This window comes from Ictidomys tridecemlineatus, chromosome 7, assembly GCF_052094955.1.
Source record: "Ictidomys tridecemlineatus isolate mIctTri1 chromosome 7, mIctTri1.hap1, whole genome shotgun sequence".
Classification (NCBI taxonomy): domain Eukaryota; kingdom Metazoa; phylum Chordata; class Mammalia; order Rodentia; family Sciuridae; genus Ictidomys; species Ictidomys tridecemlineatus.
This window is the reverse complement of record NC_135483.1, coordinates 74370296-74380834: the sequence shown is the minus strand read 5'-3', so window position 1 is coordinate 74380834 and position 10539 is coordinate 74370296. Positions and strand designations below refer to the sequence as shown.

At 41.5% G+C, this 10539-nt stretch overlaps 1 pseudogene; it reads right to left on the bottom strand.

The window, feature by feature from the left end:
• Window positions 1–1914: 1914 nt before the first annotated feature.
• On the bottom strand, window positions 1915–2921 carry LOC101963125 (galactose mutarotase pseudogene; annotated as a pseudogene).
• Between the last annotated feature and the right edge of the window lie 7618 nt (window positions 2922–10539).

Genomic DNA, 10539 nt, shown 5'->3' with positions numbered 1-10539 from the left:
AATGAGGCTCTTTGCTTGCCATAAGCAAAGAACACTTTGTTATGGTTAGAGAGGCATATGCCAACCTTCAGAGCTTAGATGTACACATATGCTCTAACTAAATAACCTGGCTTAACTGCGTATTAATAGAATTAGTGATTTCTAACACAATTGTTGTCTGTACTTTCAAATTCCATTTTATGTTATTAAGTTCCTTTTAATGCTAGGAGACACGTTTCCAAAGGCAAGAATTCAATATCGCCCTAGAAATGATTATCACCCTAGAGATGAATGTAATTGAATGCATAAGCTAATTCCTGCCAAGGGGCTTGGATACTTCTAATTAGTCTGAGTGCCTAAACCCAAGGCCAGGAATGTATCCAGACTGTTTCTACTGCTTCCAAAGAGCCTTGTATCCTCCGACTCATCATCCATCCCAGAAGGTCTCAGACCCCTGCAAAGGTAAGATAAAATAATAATTGCAAAGCACTTAGAAAAATGACTAGAAAATAGTAAGCATATGTATTCATCATGCCTCCCCCCAAAACCAGAACTAAAATAGTATATATACACCCAGAAGGAAACATTTCAAGAAATTGGCTCATGCGATTGAGGGGGCTGCTAATCTGAATTTGCAAGGCAAAAACTGAGCATGGTGGCATACACCTGGAATCCCAGCAGCTCCAGAGGCTGATGCAGGAAGATTGCAAGTTCAAGGCCAGACTCAGCAATTTGGCAATGTCCTAAGCCATATACTGGGACCCTGTCTCAAAATAAAAAAATAAAAGGGCTGGGGATTGTGGCTCAGTTGTTAAGTGCTCTTTGATTCAACTCCCAGTACAAAAAAATAAAAATCTGAATTTGCATGGCAGGCCGAAAATGGTTCCCCCTCCCTAGGGGGGTGGGGAGAGCCATTCAATTTTTCTCATAAGATCTTCAACCGATTAAATGAAGCCAACCCATGTGGTAGAGGGTAACATTTTTCATTCTTCTACCGATTTATTTATTTTTTTTTCTTCTGGAGATGCACTTTATTTCAACTGATTGTAGTAAACAATAGTATAAAATATATTTCTTTAAAAAGCACCAGCCCACACCCATCATTAATGATTTGATTATTCAGGAAAAGAATCTCCAGCCTCATCTACATAAACACAACACTGCTTCCAGTATAAATGTTAACCCCAAAGGCAGGGAGTCTAAATGATGGATTCTTTATGGGTATTTGAACCACCATTTCTTACAAAAGGGAATCTGAGAAGAAAGGCTGGCTCCTAACAGAGCAGGAACCAGATCCCTTTTTAACCCTTCAGTGACTCCTGGAATGCTCTGGCAGACTGGGATAGGTGAAGAAGGGGACTTTAATTTGCATGACCTAAACTCAAGTTCTATTTAAACTTTTTACTAGGGTCACTCAACCTCTGCACCTCAGCTCCCTCACTTGTCAATCACCTGCTACCTCACAGAGGCTCCATCTGCTGGCATGGTGAACCAGCTCTTATGACCTTCTTGGAAAACTGCAGAGAGCTACCCAAGAGTCAAGTGATTTGATGTAAAGGAGGAGGAGGAGACAGAAAAGCAATGAGAGCAACATCACAGAAACAAAGATGAGAGATGGAACCTACAACAGTGTATAAGAGTCCCTGGACACCCCTTCTGGGCTAAGGTCAGGCCTTAAATGATGACGTTGGTGGTTGGGTTCACTTGCCCTCTGAACTGCACAGAGAATAAAGCTTGTCATTAGACATGTTCCAGAGCCAGTCACTGGAAAAGGAAATCAATATTCAGACCAATTATTGTGACAGCCACCATTTGTATGATTTAGCACATGATCACTTTTAAATCCTCTAAATCTTCACCTTGTCTCTGGATAGGAGACAGGCTGCTGAGGGGGCCCAGGCCTGGCCATGAACTAGGATGGATCTTCACACTTCCTCAAACCACAGAAAACTTGAACCAGGTGGTATGATTGTACTCCTCCCCAGGACTCAGCAGCACAGGAGGAAAGTGGCCAATTCTGGGTCTCAAGGTAGAAGCTGGAGTGCTTAGGATAGATGGCTCCACTCTTGCCCTTCAGTGTGCAATTCAGGAAGTTGCCCGTGTAAAACTGGACACCAGGACACCAGTGAATACTTCTAGTACCCTCCCACTTCCAGCATGATACACCCTTACACAGAAATGCTTTTCTTTGGATTCATTCAGACAGAAATTATGGTCAAAATCATCCATGCAGAACTCCTGAAGGTATTTTCCAAGTTCCACTGGCTTTCTTAGGTCGAATGCAGTTCCTTGCACTGGAGCAACATCTCCTGTAGGAATCAGGGCTTCATCCACAGGCAAGAAAGCATCAGCTTCTATGGTGATTTCATGATCATATATATTTGGGGATCCCTAGCCTGCCAGGTTGAAGTAAGAATGGTTGGTCAGATTGACTGGTGTGGTCTGACTGGCTTGTGCTCTATAGTTGACCACGAGCTCCCCGCCATCCAGGGTGTATGTCACCCAGACTTTTAACTCTCCAGGGTAGCCTTCCTCACCATCTGGACTGATGTGGGAGAACTGGACACCATTTGAGAGCACCTGAGGGGTCCAGAGGACCTTGTCAAACCTTTTGAGTCCTCCATGCAGACTGTTGGGCCCATTGTTAATGGCCAGGTGATACTCCTTCCCACCCAATGTGAATGTTCCTTTGGCAATTCGGTTGGCCACCCTTCCAACTACTGCTCCAAAGCAGGCCTGTTTTGGAGGTACCCTTCCAACTCAGAGAAGGCAAGAACCACGTCAGAGGCTTTCTCTTGCCTGCCTTTGACCTCCACAGCTGTGATGGAGCAGCCCCAGGAAATGATGTCCACTTTCAACAGGTCTGATTGTAGCTGGAACTTCTCCACTGTCCCTCCTCCCAAGGGCAGCTCTCCAAACACTGCTCTGGTCATCGAAACCATGGGGAAAGATTGGGGCATGCAGCTACTCCCTGCTCTTAAAACTCCAGCAGCCAAGTTTTCTCTTCTGCCGATTTAAATGTTAATGACATTTTAAAAAACACATTCACAGCAACATCTGGACTGATGTTTTTGACCAAAAGCTGGGTACCCCGGCCTAGCTATTTTAACAAAATTAACCATCACAGCGCAGTATGGGGTAAACAATTATTAAGATTTCTTCTAGAGGATTTACTGGGCATAAGTTTGCTATCAGTCTCAGAAGTTCTGAATTTTGCTGGGCACAGTGGCATACAGTGGTAATCCCAGCTCCTGGGGAGGCTGAGCCACAAGAATCACAAGTTCAAGACCAGCCTAGGGAACTTAGCAAGACCCTGTCTCAAGTTTTTATAAAATAAGAGGGGAAGGGAGCTGAGGATGTAGTTCAGTGGTAAAGTACCCATGGGTTCAAGTCTTAGTATCCAAAAAAAAAAAGATGTCCTGAATTTTATCCTCCTAACACAATGCTCCTCTGCTCCCCTCTCTCTGGGTTTTTTATTTCAATAGATTCCTTGTGCCCTCCCCTTATTTCACACTGAAACTCATCCTTCCTGAGCTATTCCTGATTGTGTTCCAGTGTCCAGTAAAGCTCAGGGCAGGGGTGTGCCTGACACTTTTTGTTCTCATTTTTCTCACAGTTTGAGACTCCCCTACCCTCAAAGAAAAGTCTTATTTCTTTTTGGTTCCTGCTATTCAGCTATACCACCTTCCTCTTTCCAACCCCCCAAAATTGCATGCAGCTGAGACCTTTCTCTCCACCCTAATCCACCCCACCAGCTGGCTTCTCAATGCTCTCCCTTTCCCTTGTCCTCTCTTCTTCCTCCTTTGCCACCCTCATGTCCCAGAGACATGAGGTAGTATCTTCCTATGAAACTGTAACCTTAAACACATCACCCTGACCTTGTAGACTCTGCTCACTCCATGATTTCCATTACAGGGTCTTTTTTACCTCATTGCAACCTCCAGATCCCTGACCTCTGAGCTTAATGCATTCTATCACTTTCTGCCAGCTTCTCCTCCTTCTCTGTCCATCCGTGTCCTTATTCCCCTCTTCTGTAAGTCTGCCCTCTCCCTCCTTTCCCTCTCCTTTCCTCACCATCTCTGCTCAGTGAAAACAGAACTTCCGGCAGCCTTGGCCCTCAGCTCACCTGGATCCTAAACACTGCCTTGGAGAGCTGTCCTTTTTTTTTTTTTTTTTCATAGTAACTGGTTCAAACTCCCCTCTGATGCAGTTATTCATGGACAGAGTCTTTGCTGGTACATTGTCCTGTTTTATTTTTTTTTTTCTCATTTTCAATCTTACTTGTCTGGTTGTCTCTATTTTTTCTTGAAATTCATAGTCTAACAGAAACAAGCTAAATACTCCTTGAGTCAATTATCAGTTCTACTCAAGAAATAAAGATCCATCCATCAAAGCTCAGAACTGACCATAATGTGGCATTTTAACACATTACTAGGTCTGACTGTAGCTTGGACAGCCAGCACTTTCTCCGGGTGACTCTACAATGGAAAAATAAAGTTGGTTACAGAAATTGGGAGGAAGAGCAAGTATAATGTTTTGCAAAATTAAATGCAAATATAATTTGCCAAGGCATCCAGAACATGATTATTATTCTGCTGTTGTTGTCCCTGTGTTCTTCTTGGTAGCATCTGAAAAAAAAAAGTTTAACCTTAAAAACTCTGATAAATTTATAAAAGATGAAAAAGTTCATAGTTAGTGTATCAGGGCCACACAAATGTTGGTAGATAAGTAGCTAAAAACTTACAGTAACAAGAGTAATCAAAAGAAAAAAAATATATCTGCAAGGAGTAAGTTATCTTGTGTACTTCAAAAGCATCAGATAAAGCCAACTGAAATATTTAAAAAGAGTTCTCTTGATTTTTCAGTCAGAAATCACATCAACTTTGTGCATGCAGATTCTACAGTCTGGAATTTCCTTTCCACTTTTGATGAAAGGGATGCAAAATCTGCTCTCAGTGTAGGAGGCTATCTTTCCAGAATCGAGGAGAAGCCAAGAGGATGTGTAGCTCTCACATGGATTCATAATCAGAAACCAGACTCCTGTCTTTACATTTCCATCATAAATCACTTCCAGGGGCTTGTTCTGTCTGCCCCATGACCTCAGATACTGTAGCATGGCTCACCTCAGCTACCTTTCCAATAGCTCATGGTCCTGTCTCTGTAGACACAAATTCTTGTCCCCCACTGCTGACATGCCTGCCTTGGCCAATACATCAGACACCCATGGAAGAAAGCTAAATATCTCAGAAACGATTTTCAAAACCATTTTCATATGACCTTCTGAATCAGTTGTAAATTACAGAAATGAACTTTGGCTAATTCAGGAAAAATTTAGGAGAGGAGTTTGAGATATTCAAAGTATCTCTCAGGGCCTTCAAAACCAACAGCCAAGCAAAAAATTCAAAATTACGAGTTGGCCCCAGGGAGACCTCACCAATGTCACTGCCTTTCCAGCTGCCATCCCCAACAGCAGGCTTTGGATGCATCACTAGGAACCACACCCTTCATACTGGCTGCTCTTGGGAGTGGACAGTCCGCATACTACCACCCACACCTGCAAAGAAGTCCCTGCAGCACCACTTCTTTGGAACACCAGCTCCTGAGCCAAAGCCTTGCCCAGAAGCTTCTGAAGGAGGAACTGTTGTCACTGTGAGCTCACGAGAGCCACATACCAAGCACAGTGCTATGAGCTTTACTGGGATTATCTCACATAGACCTTCCAACCAACACAAGAGAGATGTTGTCATTATGATCAAGAATATCATTTTTGTTGAGGCACAGGAAGCTTAGAGAAATTAAGTCACTGTCCTAAGATTAGAAAGCAAATCAGTGATACAGCCTAAATTTAAACATCAGACCACCATGCCATATGACTTCTTTTAACACATCTGGAAAGATCTCCAAAGGCTGTAAACCACAGCCTAGATTTCTGGATCATTTCTGGGTTGTTTGTTTCTTTCTTTAATTGAGCATAATTTCCACATTAACTTTGATGTCAAATATTTTAAGTTTTGACCCCAAGTCATCTGTGGCTTAAGCCATACTCCTCAGTATGTGCAAATACACTTTGCAATTGCTAGTGCACATTGACACTCTGCTATCAAAGATCTCTACCATTTTAGGGGACACACACATACATACGTGCGTATGAACCTCTACTGCAAGGATAGGTAGGTAAGCAGGTAAACCCTCAACACATGCTATTTTCAAAACTCTACCTGTTATAATTCCAGGCTAGAAGCTGAAATTTATCCTTGAAGATACTTTATCTTTCTCCTGGGAGGGACCATTTTGATGTTCAGTCTTGCTCATAGGGGTCTACAATTTTCTTGAACTTTGGTGAGGTTATTCAAAGGCATCTGGCTCTATTCTATTATATTATAGTTAAATATAGTAAAATGACCTCTACAGTGGATGGAATATGCCTAGAAAAGGATGATTACAAGGTAAGTAATTTAAGGTTCCCACCACCAGACTTGTAATGTGGGAATTCAGGATCCTGAAGTTCTGTGGGGAGGGAAAACATGAGTTAGGGGCCCCCCACCTAACCGCACCTCCTCCGCAGCCCAGAAGATGCCAGGCAGCAACCTAGGAGGAGGCTGGCGAGGTGAGCCGATGTGGAGGATTCTGCAGGTAAAGGCAATGGCTATGAGAACACAGAGGTGTGAGCTGTTTCCTGTTCCGAGTGATGATCTGCTCTGTCACCTCCAGGCTTGCATACCAGCTCCCAGTTCATTCAGTCTGTTTTACAGTGAAGGGGACAAGGCTGTTGCAGCATTTGGGACAGGGATGAAATGGACTAAAGGAACTCAGAGGAACAAGTAGAGACAGCGGTATCGTGCCTGGCCAGAGGTGATGACCACCAACTGGAAGCCACTTGAAGCAAGAGGAGATAAACAAGAACAGGGCAGGGAGTGGGGGGATGCTGAGATCAAACCAGGATCTTTGGGGAGGGGACCAGCATGCTGCCTCTGTGAGCTAAGTGCTCATCTTTGTTGAAGGTGACCCCTGAGGGCTAGAGAGTTCAAGGACAGAGACACCAAAAAACAAAATAAAATAAGAGTTTTCAGAAAGAAAGCTAATAACAGTAATAATTAAAAGTTGATAACCAATCCCTGAGGATAAAAGCAATGAGTCTAAACATATCTTCAGATGTATGAGAGGCAAATGAGATTTTTAGAACTGAATTTTTTCCTGAAGCAATAATACTATGCCAAAATTCACTGCAGTAACAAAATTCCCCTAAGTTTCTGCTTTATTAAAGTATAATGTATATCCCTGAGGAATTCTACAATGGGATTGTGGCTGAAATCCTTTTTTTAACCATCATTTTCATTTAGCATTAATGACTAAAGTTATGAGATATATATTCTATAACTTGAAAAGACTGTTAGTCATTCTTGAGTGTTTTATTAAGATGTCAAGATACCACGTGCAAATAAGAAATTGACTGACTTTTTTTGTCTCATCTTCTCTCAACTCGGAATCACCCAAGGCATGGAGCCTTGAACTTGGAGAAGATGATTTAAATAATGGGTACTTCAATGTCCTTTTAAAGTGAGAGGCTCAGTGGTTTTAAAGCACAAAAGAAAAAAAAAAAAAGAAGAGAAAAAGAGACCCAATTACAAGAAACTGCATTTTCAGAGGGCAACATGAATGCCTGAATAAATAGACTAATGTCCACCTCATTGTTCCTGTGTGGTCGTTTGTAAAGCCCCATGTTGCTTTTAGAAATGGAATAAATCTTCATTTGAAAAGGCCTTTGAAATAAGGAAAAGGTTTTGGAGGGGCAGTGATCACAGATTTCAAATGAAAGATACTACACAGTTTTTTTCCATTTGCTACTGAAGCCTTCTATATATTGCCTTTGAGGCTCCAAGCCTCCTGGGTCCTCTGGCTTGACCCCTGCTGTGTTTAAGGCAAACACATCAGTAGCCCTTTGTCCAAGGCCTTGCTAAAAATAGCCCTCCAATTTGACCCCTTCAGATCACCAAGTCCCCTTTCTCCATGTCAGTATCCCTAGTGCCCCACTTCCTCACTGTGTAGACAAGACTGGAGACAGGAGCCAAGAGGAGCCACCAGACCAGCATAGCTCAGAGGGTCTAGATGACTTCCATGTGCCACCTCCTGACCTGCCCTAGTGCAGACATTCGCCCTCATGGTGCACAAGTGTAGATAATGATTTAATTTTGGTTCCTTTTGGCTTGCTGAGAACTTTCAGTAGAACCATCTGCACCAGCTATAAGCTACCAGTAGTGCAGGAAGCCATCTGTGCATTACATAAGGGTCTTCTCTCCATACAGTAACCAGGGAGATTTAGGTTTGGCATTGCAAACTATCTGTGCCTCTCCGGGGCAATAGATTGCCCAATGCATGTGACCTGTATTTCCACTTTGCTAGGAAGATCCCTCATAGTAGCTCCAGATATGGGTGTCACCCACTGGGAACTGAACAGCCCACTTTTAACCTTTTTAGGTGAAGAACAGTCTATGGAAAGCCTTTGATGTTTCTCAATTTTGATCCATTTTGCCATAGCATAGAAGCTCAATTCATCTGATCAGCTTGACTGCCCTGCCCTTACTTTTGAAACTACTTTCTGTGTCCTGTGATTTTTTTCGTCCTTCTATTTTCCTTGGCTTTTATTTCTCAGCCAGCCCATTCCACCAAGGGGAACTCCATTTCCACTTCCCGTGCAGGACATGAGCAGGACAGTAGTTTTTACTTTATACAGACTTTGTTAGTCAGCTCTGCATAGCTGTGACCCAAATACCTGACTGGAAAAACTCAGAGGCTGTAAAGATTACTTTGGCTCCTGGTCTCAGAGGTCTCAGTCCATGATTGGCTGACTCCATTGCTTTGGGCCCGAGGTGAGACCGAACATTATGGCAGAAGGGTGTAGCAGAGAAAGGCTGCTCTGCTTATGACAGACAGGAAGCAAGAGAGTGCAAAGAGCCAAGGACAAAATATATAATCCCCAAGGCATGCCCCAAGGGCACACTCGTTCAGCTACACCCCACTTGCCCACAGTTACTACTCAGCAATCCTTTCAAATGGTTAATCCACCAGATGGATTAATCCACTGGTGACATGACAGCTCGCATTAAACCTAATCATTTCACTTCCCACATTTCATAGGAGCTTTGGGAAGACATCTCATATCCAAATCATAACACAGACTTTTTGTAATGAAGAGTTTCACATAGCTTTTGCATGAAAGATGTAATAAACATAGAACTGAATATCTCCTGCAAGCTCATCGTTGTGAGTGTGCTTTGAGATTTATAAACCTATGATTCTCTTGATGAATACAAATGTTTTATGTGTGTTTCTTCTCACCTCCCTGGATTAGGACTAAATGGTATCAGAATTATTTAGTCCTGAAAACTAAAAGACAACCTGAAAGCACACAAACAGCTAGTCTACCACCTCCAGTCCTGTCTCCCTACATCCCACCACCCTTGGGATGCCAGTTCTCATCCTCTTCCTAGTTAGCCTCTGCAGTTGCAGGTTATAAGACAACTACTTGCATAATAAGGTAAAAGGGCAAAGAGTTCCACATTTTAAATGCCTATCTCTTCCACCCTATGCTTTCCTGATCAAGTTTGAAACAGCCTCATAGATTTAACTGGCAATACTGGTTGTATCTTCTTACTGGCCAACAAGAAAAACAAAATACTAATACCAAATTATATTGGCATAACTTTTAGAAACAGCCCCATCTGTTACACGCTTCCCAAATTTATTCATCACTTGGTATTTTTTTTTAATTTCTGTTTTTGCCTTTTTCAAGATAATTCCTGCAAAGAAAAAAGGCATTTGAATATAATTGAAAAGAAGCATGGATTAGTCTTACTGGATGCCCAAATATAAACACATATACAGCATAATTAACTTTATTTTTATTTTTTTAAGCTGGAATTGAAGCCACAACTTTTTTTCTCATTTTCTTGAGAACATGAGGGAGATAAATTAAGATTGATTAAATCACATATATGACTAACACCACTAAAGAAAGTATTTACATTTTATCTATATTAAGCAAGTTCACAATGACAAACTTAGAGAGAAGGCAAAAAATAAAAATTAGATGAATATGGAATAATTGAGCACAGAGCCTTTAGTTTTAAAAAGATGCCTCACTAGTGTAGAAACTGAAAATGTACAACTGATCTCTTACTCAAGAATGGCCATCTTTGAGCAAACTTAATTTAAATGTCTCAATAAGCTAAGAAAGACTGGGAAAACAAACTCAGAGGATTTTATCCATTTTAATGGGAGCATTTAAAAACCTAATAATCAATTAAATGGTACTATTTTCTAGATAACCACTTTCCAGTAGAAATACAATGCAAACCACATGTGTAATTCTAAATTCCTTAGTAGTCACATTTTATAAAGTTAAAAGAAACACAAGAAATTATTTCAGTAATATATTATAATTAATCCTATATAGTCAAAATATTATCTCAGTACGTAATCAATACACAGCTTATTAATAAAAGACATTTTGCTTTCTCTTTTTCATATTAAATCTTTGAAATTGGCACGTATTTTAGATTT